Genomic DNA, 13828 nt, shown 5'->3' with positions numbered 1-13828 from the left:
ACCTTCAGAAGTTCATGGTTAGACACCAGATGGAAGCCAGACCCAACAGTCTGTGTTTCCTCCCTGTCCGGCTCCTGCCCATTTCTTCCCACTGCACCCAGGTGGCATAGAGGACCTGTGCCCACCAGCCCTTCAGCTCCACCTGTGCCCAACTCTACCCCGACCACCACCTGCCCGTTGATTCCTGCATTCCACCTTTGTTCATCAGCTGCCTGCACTCAGCACTCCTCCCGCCTATCCAATTCCCTCTCCCTGCACGAAGTATTCCAGTGCTGCAGCAACTCTGCTAGGCTCTCCAGGGCCCCGGACTTCCTAATTTGTGTGTTCTGTGACACTCAGTAACATACTGCCTACCTTGCATTGTTACTTACTTTCCATACTGTTACTTTTCACTAGTGTGTGGTGTATGTCTTGTCTCCCTGACACTATTACTGCAAACTTTGAGCTGCCACTCCCAATGACAGGCATTCAGCGCACAGCTGCCTCAGGAAATCATGCAGCTCTAACCATCTGACTGGGCTGCCAGGTGCTGCTTTCAGCTCTGTCCTTGGCTGTGGGTACCCTAACCATTTTGACAAGATGGAAGCAGCACTTCGAATTGCATGGAAAAAAATGTACTCTACAGAGAGGAGACAAATATTCTTATTTTGGCCAAGCTTTCAGAGGAAATATAATGTATGTTCATTAAAACATGGCCCTGCTGGTAGTCAGTACTGGAAATTCAAAAGGTATTACCTTGGATAAAAGATTAATTTCACATTTCTGGTTCTCTTTACAGAAAACACAAATACCACGGAATAAATAAGTCATAGTATCATAAACTTTTTGCTACCCAGGATTCTGAGACGAATGAAATGTTCCATTTGATCACACATCCTCGGCTCTGAGGCAGGAAAATGGCTGTTCCTATGTTCCTACCTCAGCATCACAGAGCTGGCAGGTAGTAGGTATTTCATATATTTGTCAAACCACGGAGCTGAATTGAGGCCCACTTGATAAAGAAATCCAAATTTATCATATGATGATATCACTTATATGCGAAATCTAAAATATGACACAAATGAACTTATCTACGAAACAAACAGAGTCACAGACGTAGAGAACAGACTTGTTGCCAATGGGGAGGGAGGAGTGGGGAAGGAAGGGTTGGAAGTTTGAGGTCAGCAGATGCAAACTATTATATATATAATGGATAGACAACAAGGTCCTACTGTATAGCACGGGGAACTACATTCAATGTCCTGTGATAAACCATAATGGAAAAGAACAGGAAAAAGAATGTATATATGTATAACTGAATCACTTTGCTGTACATCAGAAATTAACACAACATTGTAAACTATACTTCAATAAAATAAATTTTAAAAAATTTATAATATGACTGTGAAGTTTCAAATAGTTGTGATACAGTCACAACAACCTGACATCAAAACCTTACTCACGTGACTTTTCTTGACAATTCAGGAGGCATTTCACGATCTCACGGTGCCCATGATCATAATTACAAATACCGTTTTTTCACTGGCATGATATATGTGGAAAAGTACCTGCCAACGTGGAGTTCATCCTGATTGGTTTAGTTAACTATATTGGTATAGATCATTAAACAAAAGTAGTGTATTCTTGAATACTGATTTGCTAAGTTGGTTATATGGCCCAATTGATCTATAGAGTCAATATCATCCCAATCAAATCCCCAGCTAGCTTGCTTGTAGGAATTTACAAGCTGATTCTAATATTCATATGGAAGTGCAAAGGATCAAAGTGATCTTGAAAAAGAAGAACTAAGTTTGAAGGATTTACAGCTATATTAATATAAATTAAAATAAAGCTGTAATAACCAAGTGAATATAAGATGCCTTCTCTAATTCAGCCTTTAACAAAAAGCTAATAAAATACAGTATAGCTATAGTAATCAAATCAACATAAAACTATACTAATTAAAATTATGTGGTACTGGTATAAGAGTAGACAAATCAGTGGAACACAATAAAAAGTCCAGAAATAAACCTCCACATACAGAATCAATTGATTTTCAACAGAGGTGCCGAAGTTACTCAGTAGGGAAAGGGCAGTGTGACATAATAAATATACACCTGGCCTGTGCCCCTGGCTCCTGACACAGAGCTCCTAAATCCCTTGGAATTTCCTGGGTGATAGGAGCATCTTTTGTTCTAATGAGGCAACTCTGGGTGGGCTCCTGGATGGGGGCTGGTCACCAGAAAGACCGAGCCAGGGTTAGAAGCAGAAGTTTTAGCCCCACCCCCATCCTCTGGGAGAGGGGCTGGAGATTGAGTTAATAATTAATCATGACTATATGATGAAACTTCCATAAAAGTTTCTAAACTATGGGGTTCAGAGAGCTCCCAGGTTAGTGAACACATGCATGTGCCAGGAGGGTAGTACCTCAACCCCACACAGGCAGAAGCTCCATTTAAGACCCTTCTGGAACTCTCATACATCGTTTACAGTAAGAACATACAATGATGCAGCCACTTTGAAAAAATGGTCTGACAGTTCCTCAAAAGGTTAAACATAGAGCTACCACATGACCCTGCAATTCTACTTCTAGACATATACCCAAGAGAAATGAAAAAGTATGCCCATACAGAAAACTGTACATGAATGTTCATAACAGAATTATTCAAAATGGCCAAAAAGTCAAAACAACTAAAATGTCCATCAACTGAAAAATGGACAAATAAAGTGTGGTATATGGGGACTTCCCTGGCGGTGCAGTGAATAAGAATCCGCCTGCCAATGCAGGTGACACAGGTTCGAGCCCTGGTCTGGGAAGATCCCACATGCTGCGGAGCACCTAAGCCGGTGTGCCACAGCTACTGAGCCTGCCCTCCAGAGCCCGAGAACCACAACCACTGAGCCTGAGCACCACAACTACTGAAGCCCGCGTGCATAGAGCACGTGCTCTGCAACAAGAGAAGCCACCGCAATGAGAAGCCTGCACACCGCAACGAAGAGTAGCCCCTGCTCACCACAACTAGAGAAAGCCCCCCCAAAATTTTTTTTTTAAGTAAAAAAATTTTTTAATGTGGTGTATCTACGCAACAGGGAGGAGATATGGGGATATATGTATATGTATAGCTGATTCACTTTGTTATAAAGCAGAACTAACACACCACTGTAGAGCAATTATACTCCAATAAAGATGTTAAAAAGAAAAAAAAATGTGGTGTATCTATACAATGCAGAATTACTTGAAACCAAAAATTTAAACAGTAATACATGCTACAACATGGATAAACTTTGAAAACATTATGCTAAGTAAAAGACACCAGTCACAAAAGACCTCATATTATATGGTTTAGGAAGTCTACTCAATAAACAATGCTGGAATAACTGGATATCTGAATAATCATAACAACCACAAATGAAAACTCTGACCCGTATCTTACACCATACAGAAAAATTAATTTGAGATGGATCATATAGCTGTATGTAAAAGCTGAAACTATCAAGCTTCCAAAAAGAAAACATAGGAAACTATCCTTGTCTTTTGGGTCCCAGCACCCCAAACATGAAAACCATAAAAGGAAAAGAATTGTTTAAATTAGAGTTATGAAAAAATAAATAGGCAGGAGGCTTGAACAGCTACTTCACAAGAGAAGATATGTGAATGATCAATATACACATGGAGAGATGTTTGGCATCACTAGTCATCAGGGAAACGCATATTAAAACCACAAGGTACCGGAAGAATGGCTAAATTTAGTAAGACCGACCTTTCTAAGTGCAGACAGTGATGTGAAGCAACAAGAACTCTCGTATGCTGTCGGTGGGAATATAAAGTTGGCACCACCACTCTGCAAGAAAGCCTGGCAGCTTTTTACATAAAGTCTTACAAACACACACACACACACACACACACACACACACACACACACACACACCCCTACCACGTATGTGTAGATGCAACCACTGCACTCCTAGGTACTTACCCAAGAGAAAAGAAAGCAGATGCCTGCAAAATTGCTTGTCCAAGAATGTTCATAGCAGCTTTATTCGTAATAACCAAAAGCTGAAACAACCGAGTGTCTTCAGCAGGCAAGTGAGAAACAGATGGACGGGATGGGTGCAGTGGGGCAGGGGCGCCTCCCCGGATTCCGGGGAGCTGGTGCGGGCTCTCCCGGGCACGCCCTTTGGTGCCTCCTCATATAAGCATTTTGTGGAAAGTGTTTTGAGTTTTCACAAAAAGGTCATTCGAATAGAGCAAAGCTGGAAGTGTGGTGTCTTCAGACTTGGAGGTTCCAGGTGTAGGAATTTACAAGTTACCAGCACAGCTGTGCTAGGTTGATTCCTGCAGGGTTCAAAACAGAAATCTACACAGCACTGTAATGTACATCAGTGGCAGCCAGCTGCATATTTACTAGGACATCCACACATTAAAGAAGTGAAGAGGTGCCAAGACTTCCCTGCTGACGCAGTGGTTAAGAATCTGCCTGACAATGCAGGGGACACCCAGGAAGATCCCACATGCCTTGGGGCAACTAAGTCTGTGCTCCACAACTACTGAAGCCGTGCGCCTAGAGCCCGTGCTCCACAACCACACAAGAGAAGCCACCACAATAAGAAGACCGCGCACCGCACTGAAGAGTAGCCCCTGCTCTACGCAACTAGAGAAGAGTAGCCCCTACTCCATGCAACTAGAGAAAGCCCGTGCAGCAACGAAGACCCAACGCAGCCACAAATTAATAAATAAATAATAAATTAATTTCAAAAAAATGAAATGAGGGCTTCCCTGTTGCGCAGTGGTTAAGAATCCGCCTGCCAATGTGGGGGACACGGGTTCGAGTCCTGCTCCGGGAAGATCCCACATGTCGTGAAGCAGCTAAGCCAGTGCGCCACAACTACTGAGCCTGTGCTCTAGAGCCTGTGAGCCACAACTACTGAGCCCATGAGCTGCGACTACTGAAGGCCACGCGACTAGAGCTGGGGATCTGCAACAAGAGAAGCCACTGCAATGAGGAGCCTGTGCGCCACAACGAAGAGTAGCCCCCACTCACCGCAACTAGAGAAAGCCTGCATATAGCAACGAAGACCCAATGCGGGCAAAAATAAATTAATTAAATTAATTAAAATAAATAAATAAATTTTAAAATTAAAGAAAGAAATGAAGGGGTGCCCAAATAAATAAATAACATATATATATATATATATATTTTAAAAGGAATTCCCTCGTGGTCCGGTGGGTAAGACTCCGCGCTCCCAACAGGGGGCCCAGGTTCGATCCCTGGTCCGGGAACAAGACCCCACATGCTGCAACTAAGACCTGGTGCAGCATGCATGAATGAATGAATGAATAAATAAATAAATATTTTTTAAAAAAAGGAAATGAAGGGGGTATCTGCCCAGGTGTGGTAATGGGGATGTGGTGTGTGCCCCATGGTCAGGGCTGATCTATCACCTGTTCACCAGGAAAGGCCCAGAACAACACTCTCCCAGCTGCTCATATGAGCTACTCCCACTTCTTAGGATTCTGCCCTTTTCCATAATAAGAAACAATAAAAAGCATGTCTCACTTTTGTCATTGCAATTTAAAATTACATTTTAATTAAGGTTGGAAAACATAATTAGGTCATTTAAAAGTTAAAAATTGGTAAAATGTTTTAAACCCTGTCTAATTTTTGGAAAAAGTGAGTTTTATAGGTGAATAATACACACATTCCTAGTTGAATTTCATTCTAAAAAAATGAGAGCTTCAGGGACTTCCCTGGTGATCCAGTGGTTAAGAATCTGCCTTCCAATGCAGGGGACGTGGGTTCGATCCTTGGTCAGAGAACTAAGATCCCACATGCTGCAGGACAACTAAGTCTTCACGCTGCAACAAAGATCCCACGTGCCACAACTAAGACCCAACCCAGCCAAATAAAATAAATTTTTTTTAAAAAATGAGAGCTTCAGAGATAAATCTTATAATACCAATTTTAAAAAGAAAATACTGAGAATACCCTTAAATTTGCTGATATTAACTGGACCTGAAAGTGTGTTTCTAATCCTCCTCCACCAAAACCTCTTCTCCAAAGACCTCCCTTTGGAGCTTTGGAAAGAGGGGGAGGCGTGTTCTCACTCTCTGTACACCTGGGGGCAGGAAGGGGGTCCTTGGGTGTGTCCCTACATAGTTCTTCACACGTCACAGAAGCCATTACATATGTGGCTATGTGTACAGTAAGTCCCCTAAATACGAACCTTCAAGTTGCAAACTTTCAAAGATTCCGAAGTGCATTCCACCAATGTGAGTGAAATTGCAGCTTGCTCTCCATCTCCAATTGCTGACGATCCTTCTGCTCTACCATCTCCCACCTCCTCTCCCTCCTCCAGTCAGTAACTCTTCTTGCCTGTTCACTCAATGCCAGATGCTGTGTGCCAGCTGTTCTATTTACTGTAAGATTAAAAATGTTTTATTTTTTGTTTTTTGTTTTTATGTATTACTTGTGTGAAAAGTATTATAAACCTATTACAGTACAGTGCTATATAGCCAATTGTGTTAGTTGGGTGCCTAGGCTAACCTGTTGGACTTATGAACAAACTGGACTTACGAACGTGCTCTTGGAATGGAACTCATTCGTACGTAAGGAATTTACTGTACTTACCTCCTGAGTTAAGGCAATGCTCCCAGAAAGGCAGCCCTCAGAATGTGCCCTGGGGCAGGGGGGCCCTGCTCCAGCTGTCTTGTGTGCCTCTGTGCTGTAGGCCACATTTTTTTAAAAGATTTATTATTTATTTATTTATTTTTGGCTGCGTCGGGTCTTAGTTGTGGCACTCAGGATCTTCGTTTAGGCATGCAGGCTCTTGGTTGTGGTGTGCGGGCTTCTCTCTAGCTGTGGTGTCCAGGTTTTTCTCTAGTTTAGTTGTGGCGCACAGGCTCCAGGGCATGTGGGCTTTGTAGCTTGTGGCACACGGGTTCTAGTTGAGGAACGACAGCTCAGTAGTTGTGGCACGTGGGCTTAGTTGCCCTGCGGCATGTGGGATCTTAGTTCTCTGACCAAGGATCGAACCCACGTCCCCTGCATTGGAAGGCAGATTCTTTACCACTGGACCACAGACCACATTTACCTAAGTTTGAGAAGAACACCAGGAATGGCCTGGGAGCGGGGGATGAAGGTGTGAGGCGTGTGCCCCTTGTAGTGACTGGTGTCCCATGGTCAGCCACATGCAGACCCATCTTCGGTTGCCCTTGGCATCGCCATCCAGCCAAGTCTCCTCCAGGTGACCTTTCTGGATCTCTGTGCTGAGGTTAGTGTCCCCCAAAGCCCACATGGAAAACGTGCAAAACACAGACAGTAGGACAGACAAGGATTCAATAGCTAAAGGGTATTTCTGAATAGAGGAACTTTTATTGCCTCAACTCAGGGCCCCCAGCCCCAGCCCCACCCAACCCAGGCTGTGGCTTCTCAGAATTTGTCTGGGCATCTCTGGTCCTCCCATCTCCTGAGCTCTAAACCTCCAGCCTAACTTTGACTCATGGGCTACTCATCGCCCATTCATGCATTCACTCTTTCATTCCTTCATTCAGTAGCTTGTCCACTCATCAAACATTTCCTATTTCCAGCTTCATGCTGGGCCCAGTGCTGGATGCCCAGGCCCACGGGGAGCAAAGGGGAGCCGGGCCCTACCTTCATCGGGACAGGGAGGGGAGGCAGCCTTGATTCATCACTCCTCACCTGGACCAGCAGCCCACATTCCCTCACACATGGCCAGCCTCCTTCCCCGGGTCCCCCTCCCCTCACATGCTCACCCAGCCACCCAAATGCAAGACCCGGCTCCCATGGCACCTCCATCAGCCGCCCCTGCCACCTGCCATGCAGTGAGAACTGCTCCTCCCTCGAAGCCGCTTGGTACCCACCTGGTTCCCAGCTTGCAGTCTGGGACAGTCATTGCGTACATGTTATCCCAACAGGACTCTGAGTCTGGAATTGGATTAGGCTTGGCACTGGTCTGATGCAGAGTAAGTTTGGGAAAGTGACATAATGAGTGAATGATTATTCCAATCAGTTACTGTCCATTGGCCCATGCAAAAAACTTCTCTGAGCTTATGTGAAGCACAGAGGACCCAGATGAAAACCTTGCCTCATCCTGCTGGCCCTGGGTTAGGGATGAGAAATAGAGAGGAAGCAGGCAGTCAGAACATGAGCATGGAAGCTGAGGCAACTATTTTGTAGAGAATTCTGATGGTAAACATCAAAGCTAAACATGTCAATTCAACATCGGTGCAGAGCTACATCTGTAGGAGACACTGAGCTTCATTTAGGAAATAAAAAGATGAGAAGACAGGGATCTTGCCTCTAACAAATCAAGTACCACAATTTTTAAAAGTGGGCAAAGAAGATTTCTCATGTTGGAGAGTGAGTTACAGAGAAGCAAGGAAAGGCTGGAGGAAACCACGTGGTTCTGGACTAGAGCTGGAAACGTCAGTATGAACTCATTTCAACCTTCATATGACACAGCAAAAGGGCCTGAAGAAATGTGTTTTCCTATGATAGAACTCCTTCACACAGTCACCTGTAAATCATTGTATGTGGTGTACAGTTATTTTATTTCATAGTCATGGAGCTCAGTACACGTAGGGGCAATAAAAAATGCATCTGAGTTGCACTTGTACTTGCCTTAAATTCAGATTAACTTTGTATACTTTTAAAGAATTACCGATCATATCAAAATTCAAACAGAGGGAAGTAGTTTACTGGAAGGGAGGGGAAAAAAAAACAAAAGAAAAAGTCTGGTAGAAACTTCAAAATATCAAAACACATGTAACACAATGGAAACTAAAAACGGTATTGGTCAAAATCATGAAGGGAAAGAATCATGATAGCTAAGAAAATATGGGTAATGAAAATGACAACACAGAGATGAAAGGTATTATGAGAGTCAGAACACTCCTAAACAGGAAGCAAAAAACAAACAAACAAAAAAAAACAGAAGGAATAAAAAGCAGAAGGAAGATGATGGTAACAGAAAGGGAAACCACAACCAGTCCACTCAGCAGGACACACCAGGTGGCCCCACCCACTGATTTTTTACTTCATTGATTACTTCACTAAACCTGTTAGAATGAACACTAATTCCCCCAACCCTGTTTAATGAAAAATTCATTCGTTCAAAATTATGATTCCATTTACAAAGAATCAAGGTACAACGGACAAAAAAGATGTTTCTTAAAACATTTGAAAGTTACTTTTTAACAGGAAAACTGCTACAGGATGTTGACTAGCCTATTCCAAGACTAACATTGCCTGTATTTGTTTTGCTTGTGTAGTTTTCAACAAGACAGACATCACTTACATCAGACATTCACATCAGTGGATGTCTTTAGAACTGTCAAAAATCATGAAGACTGCACAAAGCACAAGAACATGTTTACTTGGGCCACACACAAATCACATAAAAACAGAGTAGGCTCCTTCTGTAAGGAGGTCAGAAACACACAGAACGTATGGGATCCAATTAGTGAAGATGAGGAAAGCAAACATGGAAAGTGTTTTCCATTTCTTCCTGGTCTGACATGAAATACATGACACAAAGCTCCTAACAAGTCACTGTGAGGCCACCACGGATTAGAGGTGGGTCCCTGCCTCCAGACATACAGGATAGGTTTGGCCAAGTCTGATGGCAACCCTAAAAAAGTATGTAACATCATCAAAAGAACGCAACTCTGGACAATCTTTTCTAAACTATTAATAATAAAAAGCAAAATTTGATTAACCCTGCTAAAGAAAAGACTGAATTATCTATTTACCATATATAAACAGTATTACCAAATCATTCCCATATGAAGGAGTAATTAAGGTCTGCATTCAAAAATTTAGAAAAAATTGAGACTTCCCTCGTGGTCCATTGGTTAAGACTCCACGCTTCCAATGCAGGGGGCCCAGGTTCCAACCCTGGTCAAGGAACTAGATCCCACATGCTGCAAATAAAAGGAAAAAAATTAGAAAAAAATATATGAGGTGTGTTAGGCAGTTAACTAGTGAAATGTTTTATTTAAAATTTTTTAAATTAATTTTATTTTGGCTGTGTTGGGTCTTCCTCACTGCGCGTGGGCTTTCTCTAGTTGCGGTGGGCAGAGACTACTCTTTGTTGCGGTGCACGGGCTTCTCATTGCAGTGGCTTCTCTTGTAGAGCACGGTCTCTAGGTGTTCAGGCTTCAGTAGTTGTGGTCCGCAGGCTCAGTAGTTGTGACTCACAGGCTCTAGAGCTCAGGCTCAGTAGTTGTGGTGCACAGGCTTAGTTGCTCCGCAGCATGTGGGATCTTCCCCAAGCAGGGCTCGAGCACGTGTCCCCTGCCTTGGCGGGTAGATTCTTAACCACTGCGCCACCAAGGTAGTCCTAGTGAAACGTTTTAAGTGTTTAAAGTTTGTGATATTAATCAGCTGTGTATAATTTGCAGTTTGTTGTGGTTACTTATTCCTATCAACATTCACCTTCGTATCTAATTCCGTATTCTTAAAAAGGGTGCTCCAAACTGCACAAGCTGGAGACCCCACCCATCCTGTGCCCTGCGTGGAGCAGGGCACCTGGGGCCCGACCGGGAGCGCGCAGCGTCTGCACGGCAGGGGCATCAATCAGCGCGGCCCCACGAAGGGGGCAGGCCCGGAGTTCGCCCTGTCCCCAGCGCGGCCACCAGGGTCCCCGACCCACGCCACTACATGCGAAACGTACGCAACCGCTAGGGGTAGGCAGCAGCGCCGCCGCCTGACGCGGATTTACGCAGGGCACGTGACTGCCCTCCCACGTGACCGCCCCCACGTGACCGCCGACGCCGTGCAGAGGGAGGAACCCAGTTCCCCCGAGACCTGGCGAGGTCCGGGCTGAGTCTGCGGCAGTGTGGCCGCCTCCTTCGGCGACGAGTGGAGCGGGTGTCACGCTTGGCGGTGGGCCTGGGGCCCCGAGTTCGACGGGGCTTCAGGCGGAAAGCGCGGCGGCCTCCTCCCGAGCAATTAGGCACAATTGTCCGCGGGAACGGAGCGCTCCTTCGCTTTGGTCCTGCGCTTTCCCTTCTCAGCTGTGCTGAGGAAACAAATAGGCGCCGACGCGCCTTTCTAGGGCACTGCCTCTGGTGGTGAGGTACTGAAAAGAGAAATCCTTTCCCACGAGCAGAGACCTGTCATTGTAAAGCCCCGTGGTTTGCTGGGAGCGGTGTTGTGAAGGGCGCGATGACAGTGGGGTTCCCGAATGGAAAGCAAATAAGTCCAGGTCCGGAATTCGGGTCTGTTCCGACGTGACCTCACCCTCGGGTGGCTGGCTGCCCGCTCTGCCCCGCAGTCAATACTGGGATTTAGGGTTGGCCACTAAAACTTGTACGTGGGAGGCAGGCAGGGCAGGCTTAGTGGGAGAGTCTCCTTCCCTGTCCCCACGGCCAGTTCGGCCCGACGGTTAAGCAAGCATCACTAGGATGGCTGAAGAAAGAGTCTGACAGTTACCTGCAGATTACCTAGGCCACCTGGTTCAGCCTTTCCCACAGTAGAGACCTTTGGAAGAGCTTTTGTGTGGAATATGAATCTCTCAAATTCTGGACCCGTTCAGAAAAGTCCATCCCCACACCTCACTGGCAAAGCTCTTTGACCCCAACCCTCCAATGTGGTTTTGTTCAGGCCCTGCCTGAGGCATTGATGAGATGTGCTGCCTGGAGAGCTTCCCCCTGTCTTCTCCCAGTGGCCACCATTTTGCCTCACAGTGTACCTATATGGCTAGATTTATCAGACTCAGACAATATCCTAGACCCGGGTGGTGGCGATTCAGGCTCACGGTACAGCCTTGTGGGTGCATTCCAGGGAGTCTTATCCCCCAAGGTAACTGCCGGTCTGTTTTGATATTCTGAGCCAGGGGCTGCCCCTTGTGCCCCTTGTGCTGGATGTGTCACTAAAGTTGCAGAAGTCCCTGCCTGGTAGCTTTGCCCAGGCCTTTGCTAAAGTTCCTCCCTCATCTTCACTCTCCCTTCAAAGCCCTTGGCAATGTGGTTGTACGTCTGGATTCTCGTTGTGTTCTGCAGTTCTGGGTGTCTTCTGCTTCCCCTCTAGATCCACCACTACCTTCCTCTTCCCTAAGACCAACAGGAAGCTGGAGGGCAAGAGAGCTGAGTGGCTGCAGCCAATGAGAGGCACTGGTAAGGAGATGAGAGGTTGGGGGAGGGGGGAGAAGGCCTGGGTATTCCTCAGTTCTTCCCTGCCTAGCTGAAGGTCCACAGCCTGCTAGGGAAGAAGGCCACAGCTCCTGTTCTTACTGGGTCCAGGAACTCCAGCTTCCAGGCTTTGGGATTCTGACGGCTCAGCACTGTGGCCAGTGTTGGACTGCATACCGTGTCTGTGGCTTCATTTAACCCTGCTTGTAGAAATAGTTCCATGCACCCCAATGTTCATTGCAGCAGTGTTTACAATAGCCAAGAAATGGAAGCAACCTAAATGTCCATCAACAGATGAGTGGGTAAAGAAGATGTGGTACATATATACAATGGAATATTGCTCAGCCATTAAAAAGAATGAAATAATCTCATTTGCAGCAACATGGATGGACCCTAGAGATTGTCATACTGAGTGAAGTAAGTCAGACAGATAAAGACAAATATTGCAGAAGCTAAGAAAAATGATACAAACGAACTTATTTATAAAACAGAAACAGACTTAGAGAATGAACTGATGGTTACCAGTGGGGGAAGGGTGGTGGGGAGGGATAGTTAGGGAGTTGGGGACTGACATGTACACACTGCTATGTTTAAAACAGATAACCAACAAGGACCTACTGTATAGCACAGGGAACTCTGCTCAATATTATGTAACAACCTAAATAGGAAAAGAATTTGAAAAAAATTATAGGTACATGTATATGTATAACTGAATCACTTTGCTGTACACCTGAAACTATCACAACATTGTTAATCAACTATAGTCCAATATAAAATAAAAAGTTAAAAAAAGAGATAGTTCCATGTCCTTTGAATGTCCTGGTGTTCATAGTCTGGCCATAGAACTCCAGCAGTTTCAGTCTCTTTGTTTCTTTTTCCTGATGATTCTGTTGGCTTGAGAGAGGAGACACCCTACTATCTGCAACGGCAAGTTCCATGGACACTTTTTACATGAAAAGGTTCAGCAGAAATTCAGCGAATTTTTTCCCCCAAAGGATTTATTTCCAGAATGTTCTTGGGGGAATAGTTTCTACCTCTTTGAAATGCAAAGTTATTTTTAATTTTTTCTTCAAATTACAAAGCTGAACAGCAAGATTTCATAACACTGTAATTTTAAGCAGTTTTGTATGGAAAAAACAGCTTCCTTGGCCATGGGGAAGAAGTAGGTCAAGACAAGAAGCCGAATTAAAAGGATAGTTTATTGATAATTGGGACAAATTAGGAGTCTTTTTCAAATGATGGGGAGAAACGTTGCTTTTGTTCTTTTCCGAAATCCAACCAGCATCGCTGCAATACAGAACCTGCCACCATTGTCCAAAGACACTCTGGGCTGAAGCTTGTGTTTCTTGACTTTTTTAAAACAGCAGAAAAGGACGTGAATTCAGAGATTTCTCTGGGTAAGAAGTTGAGGGAGGGAGAGCAAAAATCCACATTATTCTTAAAAGGGCACTTGCAGGAGACTCCCTCCCCCCCGCTTTTCTTTTGTCTTCCGGGCTGTACCCCAGGGAGGCTGTAGGGCTTGTTACAGGCAGGCTCAGAGGGAAGGACAGTACAGCAGAGTGGCGCAGCGGGAGCGTGCTGGGCCCATAACCCAGAGGTCGATGGATCGAAACCATCCTCTGCTATGAGCTTACACTTTTGCCTGCTATATCTGGCTTTTGGGTCCCCAGCTGTGGGGCAAGGTCCGCCTGTGGA

General features: G+C 45.0%; 1 long non-coding RNA gene and 1 other non-coding gene across 4 annotated transcripts; one reads left to right on the top strand and one right to left on the bottom strand.

Annotated features, from left to right (window-relative positions):
- Window positions 1-3996: 3996 nt before the first annotated feature.
- LOC117203572 (uncharacterized) lies at window positions 3997-11323 on the bottom strand. Of its 3 annotated transcripts, none has more exons than XR_007473440.1 (3): window positions 10087-11322; window positions 6205-9922; window positions 3997-4315 (listed from the first exon to the last, which is right to left on the bottom strand). It is a non-coding gene; the product is annotated as an uncharacterized LOC117203572 (long non-coding RNA). The 3 variants fall into 3 exon arrangements; XR_007473441.1 differs by lacking the exon at window positions 3997-4315 and adding an exon at window positions 4324-5836 and having other exon boundaries at window positions 10087-11323; XR_007473439.1 differs by lacking the exon at window positions 3997-4315 and having other exon boundaries at window positions 4324-6397; window positions 6609-9922; window positions 10087-11320.
- A 2363-nt stretch (window positions 11324-13686) lies between these two features.
- TRNAM-CAU (transfer RNA methionine (anticodon CAU)) lies at window positions 13687-13758 on the top strand. The gene has a single exon. It is a non-coding gene; the product is annotated as a tRNA-Met (tRNA).
- Window positions 13759-13828: the final 70 nt, after the last annotated feature.

Source organism: Orcinus orca, chromosome 19 (genome assembly GCF_937001465.1).
Source record: "Orcinus orca chromosome 19, mOrcOrc1.1, whole genome shotgun sequence".
Classification (NCBI taxonomy): Eukaryota; Metazoa; Chordata; class Mammalia; order Artiodactyla; family Delphinidae; genus Orcinus; species Orcinus orca.
Note: the sequence above shows the minus strand (reverse complement) of the source record. Positions and strands in the feature narration are given on the sequence as shown.